The sequence below is a fragment of the Channa argus genome, unplaced genomic scaffold, assembly GCF_033026475.1.
Source record: "Channa argus isolate prfri unplaced genomic scaffold, Channa argus male v1.0 Contig032, whole genome shotgun sequence".
Lineage (NCBI taxonomy): Eukaryota > Metazoa > Chordata > Actinopteri > Anabantiformes > Channidae > Channa > Channa argus.
The window spans coordinates 37,732-57,920 of record NW_027125251.1 but is presented as its reverse complement, the minus strand read 5'-3'; the positions used below and the strand labels follow the sequence as shown (position 1 = coordinate 57,920).

The following is a 20,189-nucleotide window of genomic DNA, read 5'->3' as shown; positions in this document are numbered from 1 at the left end:
AACAAACCAAAAGACAGTCGCTAACCCTAACTCCCTAATGTGAAAACAAGAGAAAACAATCAAAAGAAAATGGCTGTTCACCCCTACAGATTTAATACTATTTACAAAATATTCAATTTATAAACAAAACCACGGCATAAAACCTAACAATTCAAAAATGCTAAATAAAGTTTGGAAACCAAGAACAGCAAACAGGTGCTGCTGCCAGAAAGAGCCTCGCTAGCTGTTGGGAACCGTACTTTTAAAACTCCAGGAAGTGTAGGATGGACCAATCAGCTTCCTGTACTGCCCCCCAATCCGGCCAATCAGGCAGGGCACCTATAAGAACAAGAAAATAAAAAAAACATATGGCCAGGACCGTAACATGGTCTACTAGTAATGAAGCACGATGGTTGACAAACCAATAAAGTAGCAAAACAGTAATGAAAGAACAAAATTTGATGAAAATATAGAACAATTTCTATGAATAAATAGGCAGTAACACCAGCTTGTGCTGCCCGTAAACCCAAGCAAAAAAGCTTACAGCACCTGGTATTCCCACGTGGTCTTCCTACCAAGTACTAACCAGGCCCGGCTCTATTTGGCTGCCGAGATCGGACGAGATCGGGCGCTTAGAGAGCGGTGTGGCCGTAAGCTGCATTTGACATCATCAACAGCTCTTAAAAACGCTGGAGAAGCAGAATGCATGACACTTGCTAAGAAGAAGATAAATGTGGCAAAGTACAAAGTACTATAACTGTACTGGTCTGTTACGCCCCTGTCCAGGGGGTCAGGGTGCAACATACAAAGATAAATTAGCATGTTCCCTCTCCGATCCCCAAACCAAAATCCAGGATCGAGATGTTCCAACAGAATGATATTTATTTTAAACGAAAGAAAGTGTCAAACAAAACATGACACTACAACTCAGGGCGAACCAAGGCCAACATAATAAACAAAATAAGCCATTTTCCACAGAAAGTGCTAGCTATCCTGATAGAAATAAACAAACCAAAAGACAGTCGCTAACCCTAACTCCCTAATGTGAAAACAATCCAAAGAAAATGGCAGTTCACCCCTACAGATTTAATACTATTTACAAAATATACAATTTATAAACAAAACCACGGCATAAAACCTAACAATTCAAAAATGCTAAATAAAGTTTGGAAACCAAGAACAGCAAACAGGTGCTGCTGCCAGAAAGAGCCTCGCTAGCTTTTGGGAACCGTACTTTTAAAACTCCAGGAAGTGTAAGATGGACCAATCAGCTTCCTGTACTGCCCCCCAATCCGGCCAATCAGGCAGGGCACCTATAAGAACAAGAAAATAAAAACAACACATATGGCCAGGACCGTAACATGGTCTACTAGTAATGAAGCACGATGGTTGACAAACCAATAAAGTAGCAAAACAGTAATGAAAGAACAAAATTTGATGAAAATATAGAACAATTTCTATGAATAAATAGGCAGTAACACCAGCTTGTGCTGCCCGTAAACCCAAGCAAAAAAGCTTACAGCACCTGGTATTCCCACGCGGTCTTCCTACCAAGTACTAACCAGGCCCGACTCTATTTGGCTGCCGAGATCGGACGAGATCGGGCGCTTAGAGAGCGGTGTGGCCGTAAGCTGCATTTGACATCATCAACAGCTCTTAAAAACGTTGGAGAAGCAGAATGCATGAAACTTGCTAAGAAGAAGATAAATGTGGCAAAGTACAAAGTACTATAACTGTACTGGTCTGTTACGCCCCTGTCCAGGGGGTCAGGGTGCAACATACAAAGATAAATTAGCATGTTCCCTCTCCAATCCCCAAACCAAAATCCAGGATCGAGATGTTCCAACAGAATGATATTTATTTTAAACGAAAGAAAGTCTCAAACAAAACATGACACTACAACTCAGGGCGAACCAAGGCCAACATAATAAACAAAATAAGCCATTTTCCACAGAAAGTGCTAGCTAGCCTGATAGAAATAAACAAACCAAAAGACAGTCGCTAACCCTAACTCCCTAATGTGAAAACAAGAGAAAACAATCAAAAGAAAATGGCTGTTCACCCCTACACATTTAATACTATTTACAAAATATACAATTTATAAACAAAACCACGGCACAAAACCTAACAATTCAAAAATGCTAAATAAGGTTTGGAAACCAAGAACAGCAAACAGGTGCTGCTGCCAGAAAGAGCCTCGCTAGCTGTTGGGAACCGTACTTTTAAAACTCCAGGAAGTGTAGGATGGACCAATCAGCTTCCTGTACTGCCCCTCAATCCGGCCAATCAGGCAGGGCACCTATAAGAACAACAAAATAAAAACAATACATATGGCCAGGACCGTAACATGGTCTACTAGTAATGAAGCACGGTGGTTGACAAACCAATAATGTAGCAAAACAGCAATGAAAGAACAAAATTTGATGAAAATATAGAACAATTTCTATGAATAAATAGGCAGTAACACCAGCTTGTGCTGCCCGTAAACCCAAGCAAAAAAGCTTACAGCACCTGGTATTCCCAGGCGGTCTTCCTACCAAGTACTATCCAGGACCTGCTCTATTTGGCTGCCGAGATCGGGCGCTTAGAGAGCGGTGTGGCCGTAAGTTGCATTTGACATCATCAACAGCTCTTAAAAATGCTGGAGAAGCAGAATGCATGACACTTGCTAAGAAGAAGATAAATGTGGCAAAGTACAAAGTACTATAACTGTACTGGTCTGTTACGCCCCTGTCTAGGGGGTCAGGGTGCAACATACAAAGATAAATTAGCATGTTCCCTCTCCGATCCCCAAACCAAAATCCAGGATCGAGATGTTCCAACAGAATGATATTTATTTTAAACGAAAGAAAGTGTCAAACAAAACATGACACTACAACTCAGGGCGAACCAAGGCCAACATAATAAACAAAATAAGCCATTTCCCACAGAAAGTGCTAGCTAGCCTGATAGAAATAAACAAACCAAAAGACAGTCGCTAACCCTAACTCCCTAATGTGAAAACAGTCCAAAGAAAAAGGCTGTTCACCCCTACAGATTTAATACTATTTACAAAATATACAATTTATAAACAAAACCACGGCACAAAACCTAACAATTCAAAAATGCTAAATAAGGTTTGGAAACCAAGAACAGCAAACAGGTGCTGCTGCCAGAAAGAGCCTCGCTAGCTGTTGGGAACCGTACTTTTAAAAATCCAGGAAGTGTAGGATGGACCAATCAGCTTCCTGTACTGCCCCTCAATCCGGCCAATCAGGCAGGGCACCTATAAGAACAACAAATCAAAAACAACACATATGGCCAGGACCGTAACATGGTCTACTAGTAATGAAGCACGATGGTTGACAAACCAATAAAGTAGCAAAACAGTAATGAAAGAACAAAATTTGATGAAAATATACAACAATTTCTATGAATAAATAGGCAGTAACACCAGCTTGTGCTGCCCGTAAACCCAAGCAAAAAAGTTTACAGCACCTGGTATTCCCAGGCGGTCTTCCTACCAAGTACTAACCAGGCCCGGCTCTATTTGGCTGCCGAGATCGGGCGCTTAGAGAGCGGTGTGGCCGTAAGCTGCATTTGACATCATCAACAGCTCTTAAAAATGCTGGAGAAGCAGAATGCATGACACTTGCTAAGAAGAAGATAAATGTGGCAAAGTACAAAGTACTATAACTGTACTGGTCTGTTACGCCCCTGTCTAGGGGGTCAGGGTGCAACATACAAAGATAAATTAGCATGTTCCCTCTCCGATCCCCAAACCAAAATCCAGGATCGAGATGTTCCAACAGAATGATATTTATTTTAAACGAAAGAAAGTGTCAAACAAAACATGACACTACAACTCAGGGCGAACCAAGGCCAACATAATAAACAAAATAAGCCATTTCCCACAGAAAGTGCTAGCTAGCCTGATAGAAATAAACAAACCAAAAGACAGTCGCTAACCCTAACTCCCAAATGTGAAAACAATCCAAAGAAAATGGCAGTTCACCCCTACAGATTTAATACTATTTACAAAATATACAATTTATAAACAAAACCACGGCACAAAACCTAACAATTCAAAAATGCTAAATAAGGTTTGGAAACCAAGAACAGCAAACAGGTGCTGCTGCCAGAAAGAGCCTCGCTAGCTGTTGGGAACTGTACTTTTAAAACTCCAGGAAGTGTAGGATGGACCAATCAGCTTCCTGTACTGCCCCTCAATCCGGCCAATCAGGCAGGGCACCTATAAGAACAACAAAATAAAAACAACACATATGGCCAGGACCGTAACATGGTCTACTAGTAATGAAGCACGATGGTTGACAAACCAATAATGTAGCAAAACAGCAATGAAAGAACAAAATTTGAAGAAAATATAGAACAATTACTATGAATAAATAGGCAGTAACACCAGCTTGTGCTGCCCGTAAACCCAAGCAAAAAAGCTTACAGCACCTTTTATTCCCAGGCAGTCTTCCTACCAAGTACTAACCAGGCCCGGCTCTATTTGGCTGCCGAGATCGGGCGCTTAGAGAGCGGTGTGGCCGTAAGCTGCATAAAAACGTTGGAGAAGCAGAATGCATGAAACTTGCTAAGAAGAAGATAAATGTGGCAAAGTACAAAGTACTATAACTGTACTGGTCTGTTACGCCCCTGTCCAGGGGGTCAGGGTGCAACATACAAAGATAAATTAGCATGTTCCCTCTCCGATCCCCAAACCAAAATCCAGGATCGAGATGTTCCAACAGAATGATATTTATTTTAAACGAAAGAAAGTGTCAAACAAAACATGACACTACAACTCAGGGCGAACCAAGGCCAACATAATAAACAAAAAAAGCCATTTCCCATAGAAAGTGCTAGCTAGCCTGATAGAAATAAACAAACCAAAAGACAGTCGCTAACCCTTACTCCCTAATGTGAAAACAGTCCAAGAAAATGGCAGTTCACCCCTACAGATTTAATACTATTTACAAAATATACAATTTATTTAACATGGTCTACTAGTAATGAAGCACGATGGTTGAGAAACCAATAAAGTAGCAAAACAGCAATGAAAGAACAAAATTTGATGAAAATATAGAACAATTTCTATGAATAAATAGGCAGTAACACCAGCTTGTGCTGCCCGTAAACCCAAGCAAAAAAGCTTACAGCACCTGGTATTCCCAGGCGGTCTTCCTACCAAGTACTAACCAGGCCCGGCTCTATTTGGCTGCCGAGATCGGACGAGATCGGGCGCTTAGAGAGCGGTGTGGCCGTAAGCTGCATTTGACATCATCAACAGCTCTTAAAAACGCTGGAGAAGCAGAATGCATGACACTTGCTAAGAAGAAGATAAATGTGGCAAAGTACAAAGTACTATAACTGTACTGGTCTGTTACGCCCCTGTCCAGGGGGTCAGGGTGCAACATACAAAGATAAATTAGCATGTTCCCTCTCCGATCCCCAAACCAAACTCCAGTATCGAGATGTTCCAACAGAATGATATTTATTTTAAACGAAAGAAAGTGTCAAACAAAACATGACACTACAACTCAGGGCGAACCAAGGCCAACATAATAAACAAAATAAGCCATTTCCCACAGAAAGTGCTAGCTAGCCTGATAGAAATAAACAAACCAAAAGACAGTCGCTAACCCTAACTCCCTAATGTGAAAACAAGAGAAAACAATCAAAAGAAAATGGCAGTTCACCCCTACAGATTTAATACTATTTACAAAATATACAATTTATAAACAAAACCACGGCATAAAACCTAACAATTCAAAAATGCTAAATAAAGTTTGGAAACCAAGAATTGCAAACAGGTGCTGCTGCCAGAAAGAGCCTTGCTAGCTGTTGGGAACCGTACTTTTAAAACTCCAGGAAGTGTAGGATGGACCAATCAGCTTCCTGTACTGCCCCCCAATCCGGCCAATCAGGCAGGGCACCTATAAGAACAAGAAAATAAAAACAACACATATGGCCAGGACCGTAACATGGTCTACTAGCAATGAAGCACGATGGTTGACAAACCAATAAAGTAGCAAAACAGTAATGAAAGAACAAAATTTGATGAAAATATAGAACAATTTCTATGAATAAATAGGCAGTAACACCAGCTTGTGCTGCCCGTAAACCCAAGCAAAAAAGCTTACAGCACCTGGTATTCCCACGCGGTCTTCCGACCAAGTACTAACCAGGCCCGGCTCTATTTGGCTGCCGAGATCGGACGAGATCGGGCGCTTAGAGAGCTGTGTGGCCGTAAGCTGCATAAAAACGTTGGAGAAGCAGAATGCATGAAACTTGCTAAGAAGAAGATAAATGTGGCAAAGTACAAAGTACTATAACTGTACTGGTCTGTTACGCCCCTGTCCAGGGGGTCAGGGTGCAACATACAAAGATAAATTAGCATGTTCCCTCTCCGATCCCCAAACCAAAATCCAGGATCGAGATGTTCCAACAGAATGATATTTATTTTAAACGAAAGAAAGTGTCAAACAAAACATGACACTACAACTCAGGGCGAACCAAGGCCAACATAATAAACAAAATAAGCCATTTCCCATAGAAAGTGCTAGCTAGCCTGATAGAAATAAACAAACCAAAAGACAGTCGCTAACCCTAACTCCCTAATGTGAAAACAATCCAAAGAAAATGGCAGTTCACCCCTACAGATTTAATACTATTTACAAAATATACAATTTATAAACAAAACCACGGCATAAAACCTAACAATTCAAAAATGCTAAATAAAGTTTGGAAACCAAGAACAGCAAACAGGTGCTGCTGCCAGAAAGAGCCTCGCTAGCTGTTGGGAACCGTACTTTTAAAACTCCAGGAAGTGTAGGATGGACCAATCAGCTTCCTGTACTGCCCCCCAATCCGGCCAATCAGGCAGGGCACCTATAAGAACAAGAAAATAAAAACAACACATATGGCCAGGACCGTAACATGGTCTACTAGTAATGAAGCACGATGGTTGACAAACCAATAAAGTAGCAAAACAGTAATGAAAGAACAAAATTTGACGAAAATATAGAACAATTTCTATGAATAAATAGGCAGTAACACCAGCTTGTGCTGCCCGTAAACCCAAGCAAAAAAGCTTACAGCACCTGGTATTCCCACGCGGTCTTCCTACCAAGTACTAACCAGGCCCGGCTCTATTTGGCTGCCGAGATCGGACGAGATCGGGCGCTTAGAGAGCGGTGTGGCCGTAAGCTGCATTTGACATCATCAACAGCTCTTAAAAACGTTGGAGAAGCAGAATGCATGAAACTTGCTAAGAAGAAGATAAATGTGGCAAAGTACAAAGTACTATAACTGTACTGGTCTGTTACGCCCCTGTCCAGGGGGTCAGGGTGCAATATACAAAGATAAATTAGCATGTTCCCTCTCCAATCCCCAAACCAAAATCCAGGATCGAGATGTTCCAACAGAATGATATTTATTTTAAACGAAAGAAAGTGTCAAACAAAACATGACACTACAACTCAGGGCGAACCAAGGCCAACATAATAAACAAAATAAGCCATTTCCCACAGAAAGTGCTAGCTAGCCTGATAGAAATAAACAAACCAAAAGACAGTCGCTAACCCTAACTCCCTAATGTGAAAACAAGAGAAAACAATCAAAAGAAAATGGCTGTTCACCCCTACAGATTTAATACTATTTACAAAAATATACAATTTATAAACAAAACCACGGCACAAAACCTAACAATTCAAAAATGCTAAATAAGGTTTGGAAACCAAGAACAGCAAACAGGTGCTGCTGCCAGAAAGAGCCTCGCTAGCTGTTGGGAACTGTACTTTTAAAACTCCAGGAAGTGTAGGATGGACCAATCAGCTTCCTGTACTGCCCCTCAATCCGGCCAATCAGGCAGGGCACCTATAAGAACAACAAAATAAAAACAACACATATGGCCAGGACCGTAACATGGTCTACTAGTAATGAAGCACGATGGTTGACAAACCAATAATGTAGCAAAACAGCAATGAAAGAACAAAATTTGATGAAAATATAGAACAATTTCTATGAATAAATAGGCAGTAACACCAGCTTGTGCTGCCCGTAAACCCAAGCAAAAAAGCTTACAGCACCTTTTATTCCCAGGCAGTCTTCCTACCAAGTACTAACCAGGCCCGGCTCTATTTGGCTGCCGAGATCGGGCGCTTAGAGAGCGGTGTGGCCGTAAGCTGCATAAAAACGTTGGAGAAGCAGAATGCATGAAACTTGCTAAGAAGAAGATAAATGTGGCAAAGTACAAAGTACTATAACTGTACTGGTCTGTTACGCCCCTGTCCAGGGGGTCAGGGTGCAATATACAAAGATAAATTAGCATGTTCCCTCTCCAATCCCCAAACCAAAATCCAGGATCGAGATGTTCCAACAGAATGATATTTATTTTAAACGAAAGAAAGTGTCAAACAAAACATGACACTACAACTCAGGGCAAACCAAGGCCAACATAATAAACAAAATAAGCCATTTCCCATAGAAAGTGCTAGCTAGCCTGATAGAAATAAACAAACCAAAAGACAGTCGCTAACCCTAACTCCCTAATGTGAAAACAAGAGAAAACAATCAAAAGAAAATGGCTGTTCACCCCTACAGATTTAATACTATTTACAAAAATATACAATTTATAAACAAAACCACGGCACAAAACCTAACAATTCAAAAATGCTAAATAAGGTTTGGAAACCAAGAACAGCAAACAGGTGCTGCTGCCAGAAAGAGCCTCGCTAGCTGTTGGGAACTGTACTTTTAAAACTCCAGGAAGTGTAGGATGGACCAATCAGCTTCCTGTACTGCCCCTCAATCCGGCCAATCAGGCAGGGCACCTATAAGAACAACAAAATAAAAACAACACATATGGCCAGGACCGTAACATGGTCTACTAGTAATGAAGCACGATGGTTGACAAACCAATAATGTAGCAAAACAGCAATGAAAGAACAAAATTTGATGAAAATATAGAACAATTTCTTTGAATAAATAGGCAGTAACACCAGCTTGTGCTGCCCGTAAACCCAAGCAAAAAAGCTTACAGCACCTTTTATTCCCAGGCAGTCTTCCTACCAAGTACTAACCAGGCCCGGCTCTATTTGGCTGCCGAGATCGGACGAGATCGGGCGCTTAGAGAGCGGTGTGGCCGTAAGCTGCATTTGACATCATCAACAGCTCTTAAAAACGTTGGAGAAGCAGAATGCATGAAACTTGCTAAGACGAAGATAAATGTGGCAAAGTACAAAGTACTATAACTGTACTGGTCTGTTACGCCCCTGTCCAGGGGGTCAGGGTGCAACATACAAAGATAAATTAGCATGTTCCCTCTCCGATCCCCAAACCAAAATCCAGGATCGAGATGTTCCAACAGAATGATATTTATTTTAAACGAAAGAAAGTGTCAAACAAAACATGACACTACAACTCAGGGCGAACCAAGGCCAACATAATAAACAAAATAAGCCATTTCCCATAGAAAGTGCTAGCTAGCCTGATAGAAATAAACAAACCAAAAGACAGTCGCTAACCCTTACTCCCTAATGTGAAAACAGTCCAAGAAAATGGCAGTTCACCCCTACAGATTTAATACTATTTACAAAATATACAATTTATTTAACATGGTCTACTAGTAATGAAGCACGATGGTTGAGAAACCAATAAAGTAGCAAAACAGCAATGAAAGAACAAAATTTGATGAAAATATAGAACAAATTCTATGAATAAATAGGCAGTAACACCAGCTTGTGCTGCCCGTAAACCCAAGCAAAAAAGCTTACAGCACCTGGTATTCCCAGGCGGTCTTCCTACAAAGTACTAACCAGGCCCGGCTCTATTTGGCTGCCGAGATCGGACGAGATCGGGCGCTTAGAGAGCGGTGTGGCCGTAAGCTGCATTTGACATCATCAACAGCTCTTAAAAACGCTGGAGAAGCAGAATGCATGACACTTGCTAAGAAGAAGATAAATGTGGCAAAGTACAAAGTACTATAACTGTACTGGTCTGTTACGCCCCTGTCCAGGGGGTCAGGGTGCAACATAAAAAGGTAAATTAGCATGTTCCCTCTCCGATCCCCAAACCAAACTCCAGTATCGAGATGTTCCAACAGAATGATATTTATTTTAAACGAAAGAAAGTGTCAAACAAAACATGACACTACAACTCAGGGCGAACCAAGGCCAACATAATAAACAAAATAAGCCATTTCCCACAGAAAGTGCTAGCTAGCCTGATAGAAATAAACAAACCAAAAGACAGTCGCTAACCCTAACTCCCTAATGTGAAAACAAGAGAAAACAATCAAAAGAAAATGGCTGTTCACCCCTAAAGATTTAATACTATTTACAAAATATACAATTTATAAACAAAACCACGGCACAAAACCTAACAATTCAAAAATGCTAAATAAGGTTTGGAAACCAAGAACAGCAAACAGGTGCTGCTGCCAGAAAGAGCCTTGCTAGCTGTTGGGAACCGTACTTTTAAAACTCCAGGAAGTGTAGGATGGACCAATCAGCTTCCTGTACTGCCCCCCAATCCGGCCAATCAGGCAGGGCACCTATAAGAACAAGAAAATAAAAACAACACATATGGCCAGGACCGTAACATGGTCTACTAGTAATGAAGCACGATGGTTGACAAACCAATAATGTAGCAAAACAGCAATGAAAGAACAAAATTTGATGAAAATATAGAACAATTTCTATGAATAAATAGGCAGTAACACCAGCTTGTGCTGCCCGTAAACCCAAGCAAAAAAGCTTACAGCACCTTTTATTCCCAGGCAGTCTTCCTACCAAGTACTAACCAGGCCCGGCTCTATTTGGCTGCCGAGATCGGGCGCTTAGAGAGCGGTGTGGCCGTAAGCTGCATAAAAACGTTGGAGAAGCAGAATGCATGAAACTTGCTAAGAAGAAGATAAATGTGGCAAAGTACAAAGTACTATAACTGTACTGGTCTGTTACGCCCCTGTCCAGGGGGTCAGGGTGCAATATACAAAGATAAATTAGCATGTTCCCTCTCCAATCCCCAAACCAAAATCCAGTATCGAGATGTTCCAACAGAATGATATTTATTTTAAACGAAAGAAAGTGTCAAACAAAACATGACACTACAACTCAGGGCGAACCAAGGCCAACATAATAAACAAAATAAGCCATTTCCCACAGAAAGTGCTAGCTAGCCTGATAGAAATAAACAAACCAAAAGACAGTCGCTAACCCTAACTCCCTAATGTGAAAACAAGAGAAAACAATCAAAAGAAAATGGCTGTTCACCCCTAAAGATTTAATACTATTTACAAAATATACAATTTATAAACAAAACCACGGCACAAAACCTAACAATTCAAAAATGCTAAATAAGGTTTGGAAACCAAGAACAGCAAACAGGTGCTGCTGCCAGAAAGAGCCTTGCTAGCTGTTGGGAACCGTACTTTTAAAACTCCAGGAAGTGTAGGATGGACCAATCAGCTTCCTGTACTGCCCCCCAATCCGGCCAATCAGGCAGGGCACCTATAAGAACAAGAAAATAAAAACAACACATATGGCCAGGACCGTAACATGGTCTACTAGTAATGAAGCACGATGGTTGACAAACCAATAAAGTAGCAAAACAGTAATGAAAGAACAAAATTTGATGAATATATAGAACAATTTCTATGAATAAATAGGCAGTAACGCCAGCTTGTGCTGCCCGTAAACCCAAGCAAAAAAGCTTACAGCACCTGGTATTCCCACGCGGTCTTCCTACCAAGTACTAACCAGGCCCGGCTCTATTTGGCTGCCGAGATCGGACGAGATCGGGCGCTTAGAGAGCGGTGTGGCCGTAAGCTGCATAAAAACGTTGGAGAAGCAGAATGCATGAAACTTGCTAAGAAGAAGATAAATGTGGCAAAGTACAAAGTACTAAAACTGTACTGGTCTGTTACGCCCCTGTCCAGGGGGTCAGGGTGCAACATACAAAGATAAATTAGCATGTTCCCTCTCCGATCCCCAAACCAAACTCCAGTATCGAGATGTTCCAACAGAATGATATTTATTTTAAACGAAAGAAAGTGTCAAACAAAACATGACACTACAACTCAGGGCGAACCAAGGCCAACATAATAAACAAAATAAGCCATTTCCCACAGAAAGTGCTAGCTAGCCTGATAGAAATAAACAATCCAAAAGACAGTCGCTAACCCTAACTCCCTAATGTGAAAACAGTCCAAAGAAAATGGCTGTTCACCCCTACAGATTTAATACTATTTACAAAATATACAATTTATAAACAAAACCACGGCACAAAACCTAACAATTCAAAAATGCTAAATAAGGTTTGGAAACCAAGAACAGCAAACAGGTGCTGGTGCCAGAAAGAGCCTCGCTAGCTGTTGGGAACCGTACTTTTAAAAATCCAGGAAGTGTAGGATGGACCAATCAGCTTCCTGTACTGCCCCTCAATCCGGCCAATCAGGCAGGGCACCTATAAGAACAACAAATCAAAAACAACACATATGGCCAGGACCGTAACATGGTCTACTAGTAATGAAGCACGATGGTTGACAAACCAATAAAGTAGCAAAACAGTAATGAAAGAACAAAATTTGATGAAAATATACAACAATTTCTATGAATAAATAGGCAGTAACACCAGCTTGTGCTGCCCGTAAACCCAAGCAAAAAAGTTTACAGCACCTGGTATTCCCAGGCGGTCTTCCTACCAAGTACTAACCAGGCCCGGCTCTATTTGGCTGCCGAGATCGGACGAGATCGGGCGCTTAGAGAGCGGTGTGGCCGTAAGCTGCATTTGACATCATCAACAGCTCTTAAAAACGTTGGAGAAGCAGAATGCATGAAACTTGCTAAGAAGAAGATAAATGTGGCAAAGTACAAAGTACTATAACTGTACTGGTCTGTTACGCCCCTGTCCAGGGGGTCAGGGTGCAACATACAAAGATAAATTAGCATGTTCCCTCTCCAATCCCCAAACCAAAATCCAGGATCGAGATGTTCCAACAGAATGATATTTATTTTAAACGAAAGAAAGTGTCAAACAAAACATGACACTACAACTCAGGGCGAACCAAGGCCAACATAATAAACAAAATAAGCCATTTCCCACAGAAAGTGCTAGCTAGCCTGATAGAAATAAACAAACCAAAAGACAGTCGCTAACCCTAACTCCCTAATGTGAAAACAGTCCAAGAAAATGGCAGTTCACCCCTACAGATTTAATACTATTTACAAAATATACAATTTATTTAACATGGTCTACTAGTAATGAAGCACGATGGTTGAGAAACCAATAAAGTAGCAAAACAGCAATGAAAGAACAAAATTTGATGAAAATATAGAACAATTTCTATGAATAAATAGGCAGTAACACCAGCTTGTGCTGCCCGTAAACCCAAGCAAGAAAGCTTACAGCACCTGGTATTCCCAGGCGGTCTTCCTACCAAGTACTAACCAGGCCCGGCTCTATTTGGCTGCCGAGATCGGACGAGATCGGGCGCTTAGAGAGCGGTGTGGCCGTAAGCTGCATTTGACATCATCAACAGCTCTTAAAAACTTTGGAGAAGCAGAATGCATGAAACTTGCTAAGAAGAAGATAAATGTGGCAAAGTACAAAGTACTATAACTGTACTGCTCTGTTACGCCCCTGTCCAGGGGGTCAGGGTGCAACATACAAAGATAAATTAGCATGTTCCCTCTCCAATCCCCAAACCAAAATCCAGGATCGAGATGTTCCAACAGAATGATATTTATTTTAAACGAAAGAAAGTGTCAAACAAAACATGACACTACAACTCAGGGCGAACCAAGGCCAACATAATAAACAAAATAAGCCATTTCCCACAGAAAGTGCTAGCTAGCCTGATAGAAATAAACAAACCAAAAGACAGTCGCTAACCCTAACTCCCTAATGTGAAAACAAGAGAAAACAATCAAAAGAAAATGGCTGTTCACCCCTACAGATTTAATACTATTTACAAAAATATACAATTTATAAACAAAACCACGGCACAAAACCTAACAATTCAAAAATGCTAAATAAGGTTTGGAAACCAAGAACAGCAAACAGGTGCTGCTGCCAGAAAGAGCCTCGCTAGCTGTTGGGAACTGTACTTTTAAAACTCCAGGAAGTGTAGGATGGACCAATCAGCTTCCTGTACTGCCCCTCAATCCGGCCAATCAGGCAGGGCACCTATAAGAACAACAAAATAAAAACAACACATATGGCCAGGACCGTAACATGGTCTACTAGTAATGAAGCACGATGGTTGACAAACCAATAATGTAGCAAAACAGCAATGAAAGAACAAAATTTGATGAAAATATAGAACAATTTCTATGAATAAATAGGCAGTAACACCAGCTTGTGCTGCCCGTAAACCCAAGCAAAAAAGCTTACAGCACCTTTTATTCCCAGGCAGTCTTCCTACCAAGTACTAACCAGGCCCGGCTCTATTTGGCTGCCGAGATCGGGCGCTTAGAGAGCGGTGTGGCCGTAAGCTGCATAAAAACGTTGGAGAAGCAGAATGCATGAAACTTGCTAAGAAGAAGATAAATGTGGCAAAGTACAAAGTACTATAACTGTACTGGTCTGTTACGCCCCTGTCCAGGGGGTCAGGGTGCAACATACAAAGATAAATTAGCATGTTCCCTCTCCGATCCCCAAACCAAAATCCAGGATCGAGATGTTCCAACAGAATGATATTTATTTTAAACGAAAGAAAGTGTCAAACAAAACATGACACTACAACTCAGGGCGAACCAAGGCCAACATAATAAACAAAATAAGCCATTTCCCATAGAAAGTGCTAGCTAGCCTGATAGAAATAAACAAACCAAAAGACAGTCGCTAACCCTAACTTCCTAATGTGAAAACAAGAGAAAACAATCAAAAGAAAATGGCTGTTCACCCCTAAAGATTTAATACTATTTACAAAATATACAATTTATAAACAAAACCACGGCACAAAACCTAACAATTCAAAAATGCTAAATAAGGTTTGGAAACCAAGAACAGCAAACAGGTGCTGCTGCCAGAAAGAGCCTTGCTAGCTGTTGGGAACCGTACTTTTAAAACTCCAGGAAGTGTAGGATGGACCAATCAGCTTCCTGTACTGCCCCCCAATCCGGCCAATCAGGCAGGGCACCTATAAGAACAACAAAATAAAAACAACACATATGGCCAGGACCGTAACATGGTCTACTAGTAATGAAGGACGATGGTTGACAAACCAATAAAGTAGCAAAACAGCAATGAAAGAACAAAATTTGATGAAAATATAGAACAATTTCTATGAATAAATAGGCAGTAACACCAGCTTGTGCTGCCCGTAAACCCAAGCAAAAAAGCTTACAGCACCTGGTATTCCCAGGCGGTCTTCCTACCAAGTACTAACCAGGCCCGGCTCTATTTGGCTGCCGAGATCGGACGAGATCGGGCGCTTAGAGAGCGGTGTGGCCGTAAGCTGCATTTGACATCATCAACAGCTCTTAAAAACGCTGGAGAAGCAGAATGCATGACACTTGCTAAGAAGAAGATAAATGTGGCAAAGTACAAAGTACTATAACTGTACTGGTCTGTTACGCCCCTGTCTAGGGGTTCAGGGTGCAACATACAAAGATAAATTAGCATGTTCCCTCTCTGATCCCCAAACCAAAATCCAGGATCGAGATGTTCCAACAGAATGATATTTATTTTAAACGAAAGAAAGTGTCAAACAAAACATGACACTACAACTCAGGGCGAACCAAGGCCAACATAATAAACAAAATAAGCCATTTCCCACAGAAAGTGCTAGCTAGCCTGATAGAAATAAACAAACAAAAAGACAGTCGCTAACCCTAACTCCCTAATGTGAAAACAAGAGAAAACAATCAAAAGAAAATGGCAGTTCACCCCTACAGATCTAATACTATTTACAAAATATACAATTTATAAACAAAACCACGGCACAAAACCTAACAATTAAAAAATGCTAAATAAGGTTTGGAAACCAAGAACAGCAAACAGGTGCTGCTGCCAGAAAGAGCCTCGCTAGCTGTTGGGAACCGTACTTTTAAAACTCCAGGAAGTGTAGGATGGACCAATCAGCTTCCTGTACTGCCCCCCAATCCGGCCAATCAGGCAGGGCACCTATAAGAACAACAAAATAAAAACAACACATATGGCCAGGACCGTAACATGGTCTACTAGTAATGAAGCACAATGGTTGACAAACCAATAAAGTAGCAAAACCGCAATGAAAGAACAAAATTTGATGAAAATATAGAACAATTTCTATGAATAAATTGGCAGTAACACCAGCTTGTGCTGCCCGTAAACCCAAGCAAAAAAGCTTACAGCACCTGGTATTCCCAGGCGGTCTTCCTACCAAGTACTAACAAGGCCCGGCCCTATTTGGCTGCCGAGATCGGACGAGATCGGGCGCTTCGAGAGCGGTGTGGCCGTAAGCTGCATTTGATATCATCAACAGCTCCTAAAAACGCTGGAGAAGCAGAATGCATGACACTCGCTAAGAAGAAGATAAATGTGGCAAAGTACTAAAACGGTACCGGTCTAGTAGTAAAGAAGCACGATGGTTGACAAACCAATAAAACAGCAAAACAGCAATGAAAGAACAAAATTTGATGAAAATATAGAACAATTTCTATGAATAAATAGGCAGTAACACCAGCTTGTGCTGCCCGTAAACCCAAGCAAAAAAGCTTACAGCACCTGGTATTCCCAGACGGTCTTCCTACCAAGTACTAACCAGGCCTGGCTCTATTTGGCTGCCGAGATCAGACGAGATCGGGCGCTTAGAGAGCGGTGTGGCCGTAAGCTGCATTTGACATCATCAACAGCTCTTAAAAACGCTGGAGAAGCAGAATGCATGACACTTGCTAAGAAGAAGATAAATGTGGCAAAGTACAAAGTACTATAACTGTACTGGTCTGTTACGCCCCTGTCTAGGGGCTCAGGGTGCAACATACAAAGATAAATTAGCATGTTCCCTCTCTGATCCCCAAACCAAAATCCAGGATCGAGATGTTCCAACGGAATGATATTTATTTTAAACGAAAGAAAGTGTCAAATAAAACATGACACTACAACTCAGGGCGAACCAAGGCCAACATAATAAACAAAATTTGCCATTTCCCACAGAAAGTGCTAGCTAGCCCGATAGAAATAAACAAACCAAAAGACAGTCGCTAACCCTAACTCCCAAATGTGAAAACAGTCCAAAGAAAATGGTAGTTCACCCCTACAGATCTAATACTATTTACAAAATATACAATTTATAAACAAAACCACGGCACAAAACCTAACAATTCAAAAATGCTAAATAAGGTTTGGAAACCAAGAACAGCAAACAGGTGCTGCTGCCAGAAAGAGCCTTGCTAGCTGTTGGGAACCGTACTTTTAAAACTCCAGGAAGTGTAGGATGGACCAATCAGCTTCCTGTACTGCCTCCCAATCCGGCCAATCAGGCAGGGCACCTATAAGAACAAGAAAATAAAAACAACACATATGGCCAGGACCGTAACATGGTCTACTAGTAATGAAGCACGATGGTTGACAAACCAATAATGTAGCAAAACAGCAATGAAAGAACAAAATTTGATGAAAATATAGAACAATTTCTATGAATAAATAGGCAGTAACACCAGCTTGTGCTGCCCGTAAACCTAAGCAAAAAAGCTTACAGCACCTGGTATTCCCAGGCGGTCTTCCTACCAAGTACTAACAAGGCCCGGCCCTATTTGGCTGCCGAGATCGGGCGCTTCGAGAGCAGTGTGGCCGTAAGCTGCATTTGATATCATCAACAGCTCCTAAAAACGCTGGAGAAGCAGAATGCATGACATTCGCTAAGAAGAAGATACATGTGGCAAAGTACTAAAACGGTACCGGTCTAGTAGTAAAGAAGCACGATGGTTGACAAACCAATAAAGCAGCAAAACAGCAATGAAAGAACAAAATTTGATGAAAATATAGAACAATTTCTATGAATAAATAGGCAGTAACACCAGCTTGTGCTGCCCGTAAACCCAAGCAAAAAAGCTTACAGCACCTGGTATTCCCAGGCGGTCTTCCTACCAAGTACTAACCAGGCCCGGCTCTATTTGGCTGCCGAGATCGGACGAGATCGGGCGCTTATTTTTTTTTTTTTTTTTTTTTTTTTTTTTTTATCTTTTTATTATCAAAAATACACTTTACAAAATAAAAATTAACTATATACAGAGAAACATAAAGAAAAAGAGTAAATTCATTCGTCTTTTTAACAGTAAATCAAACAAATTAAAGCAAAGCAAGCCTCTTCCCCTTTTTTCCACATATTTGTATGCACATATATACATGTATACATACATATATATACATACACACATATATATACATATATACATACACCTACATACACACATACATTCTTAAATATATACGCCCATATACTACAAGGTTAAATAAATTCACCCAAAATCGAAGTGCAATCTACCCTCCCCATCCAGCTCACATAAATCATTCCTTGCCCCCCACCTAGCTATAAACTCATCCTCATCCACTGAAAACAGAATTCTCATGTAATGTGTCACCATATTTTGAAAAAAACCCACCCTGTTTGTCCTTTTCCCCCCATACAAAGCATAATTTCTACCAACATACAACACATGACGTGCTACACTCAATAAAAAATTGATTAAACCAACATTACATCTTTTATCACCTTTTTGTTTCCCAAAGCACCACACCCAGTCCCATGCTTCCCCTTCTAACTTAGGCAGTTTACACTTATTGATTAACAACGTTTTAACCCAGTCCCTGAAATCCCGTGTGACTGTACAGTATAGCATAAAGTGGTTAAAATCTTCATCTTCCACCCTACAGACCGGACAGGTTCTCGCATACGTGCTTTTACTTATCTGGTGAAGGACGACAGAAACCAGCACCCTTCTGTGACGCAGCAGGAAGTTTGAGTTTGCTATTGCAGGGGGAAGCCACTTACTGTGTATATTTGACCAAATTTCAGAGACGGGACGGGTAAGAAAGAGATGAGACCATGCAGTGTTTGCTGTAGGTTCTTGGAATATTTTGTTAATTAAAACCCTATACCAAAATTTTGATTGTAAATCTTGCAGTTTTCTGTTTTTGACGTCACAGGTCAGAGCAAAATCCAGCTCGTCGTCCTCCACCCGATCCTCATCCACTTCCGACAACCACTCTTTCCACTCTTGCGGCATTCGCTCTAATAAATCATCACAAAATCGAACAACTCTAGCCTTTTTTATATTAAACCCTTTCATCCTAATTTTACTAAATACCGCAAGAGGGCTAGGAGCCCCTGTCTGGTCTAAAACATCTTTAATCTGATGTAGCGCCTCAGTCAAGATGCCCCGACCGGCCTTACATCCCTCTCGGCCGCTGAGGCAGGGGTTCCCAAAGATGGGCTGGTTTAACACACTTTGTTTTGATGTAATTACACACTCCAACTGGGGCAGGATTTCCACCCATGCCTCAGCCGCCTCCTGGAAGAGTGGACATGTTCCCACAATAGGCCGGCCGAGTGTGACGCTACATAGATTGTAAAAGCCGCACATACCTCTTTTCAGTACATCATCATACAAATAATCCTCCCATATGTTTTTAGTTTTCTGGCTCAGCATTTTCTTAAACAGTTTTATTCTTAATGACTTCAATTTTGCTTTTAAATTACACAGTTTGAGTCCCCCCTTTTTGTACGGCCCGACCAGTGTCTTATGTGCAATTTTCATTGCTCTCCCCTTCCATAGAAAATCCTCAATAGCGCTGCTCAGGCGTACCAGTACATCACTCGGCAGGTGACAAACCTGCATGGTGTAGACAAGTCTCGGCACAATTACTGCATTTATTACAGTGATTTTCCCTTTTAAACCTAATCCCCTCATTCTCCACAGTGCGAGCCTTGATCTACACCCCGCAACCTGCTCTTCCCAGGATCTACGACTGCTGTCTTCTGGTTGTGAGCCCAAATATACACCAAGTACTTTAACCTCAGGCCCGCCCCTTTTAAAATGCTGGCCTTCCTCCCCAAGAACAGTACCAGGCCCCAGGATCAAACTCGATTTGTCCTTATTTACCCGTGCTCCCGCAGCTTGCTCATATGCATCTAGATGTTGCAAAACCCTTCGCAAACTATCCCCATCCCTGACCATGATGTTAATATCATCTGCATATTGTGCTATTTTGAAATCAGTTCCTCTGGGCGACGTGATCCC

At 41.3% G+C, this 20,189-nt stretch overlaps 14 pseudogenes; all 14 read right to left on the bottom strand.

Moving 5' to 3' along the window:
* Positions 1–516: 516 nt before the first annotated feature.
* Positions 517–635, bottom strand: LOC137116819 (5S ribosomal RNA; annotated as a pseudogene).
* Positions 636–1,492: 857 nt separating this feature from the next.
* Positions 1,493–1,611, bottom strand: LOC137116822 (5S ribosomal RNA; annotated as a pseudogene).
* A 1,833-nt stretch (positions 1,612–3,444) lies between these two features.
* On the bottom strand, positions 3,445–3,553 carry LOC137117047 (5S ribosomal RNA; annotated as a pseudogene).
* A 1,561-nt stretch (positions 3,554–5,114) lies between these two features.
* On the bottom strand, positions 5,115–5,233 carry LOC137116889 (5S ribosomal RNA; annotated as a pseudogene).
* An 867-nt stretch (positions 5,234–6,100) lies between these two features.
* Positions 6,101–6,219, bottom strand: LOC137116979 (5S ribosomal RNA; annotated as a pseudogene).
* An 836-nt stretch (positions 6,220–7,055) lies between these two features.
* Positions 7,056–7,174, bottom strand: LOC137116823 (5S ribosomal RNA; annotated as a pseudogene).
* A 1,824-nt stretch (positions 7,175–8,998) lies between these two features.
* LOC137117023 (5S ribosomal RNA) lies at positions 8,999–9,117 on the bottom strand (annotated as a pseudogene).
* Positions 9,118–9,733: 616 nt separating this feature from the next.
* LOC137116881 (5S ribosomal RNA) lies at positions 9,734–9,852 on the bottom strand (annotated as a pseudogene).
* Positions 9,853–11,674: 1,822 nt separating this feature from the next.
* On the bottom strand, positions 11,675–11,793 carry LOC137116821 (5S ribosomal RNA; annotated as a pseudogene).
* Positions 11,794–12,629: 836 nt separating this feature from the next.
* On the bottom strand, positions 12,630–12,748 carry LOC137116909 (5S ribosomal RNA; annotated as a pseudogene).
* Positions 12,749–13,364: 616 nt separating this feature from the next.
* On the bottom strand, positions 13,365–13,483 carry LOC137116878 (5S ribosomal RNA; annotated as a pseudogene).
* A 1,823-nt stretch (positions 13,484–15,306) lies between these two features.
* Positions 15,307–15,425, bottom strand: LOC137116867 (5S ribosomal RNA; annotated as a pseudogene).
* Positions 15,426–16,292: 867 nt separating this feature from the next.
* On the bottom strand, positions 16,293–16,411 carry LOC137116964 (5S ribosomal RNA; annotated as a pseudogene).
* A 251-nt stretch (positions 16,412–16,662) lies between these two features.
* Positions 16,663–16,781, bottom strand: LOC137116975 (5S ribosomal RNA; annotated as a pseudogene).
* Positions 16,782–20,189: the final 3,408 nt, after the last annotated feature.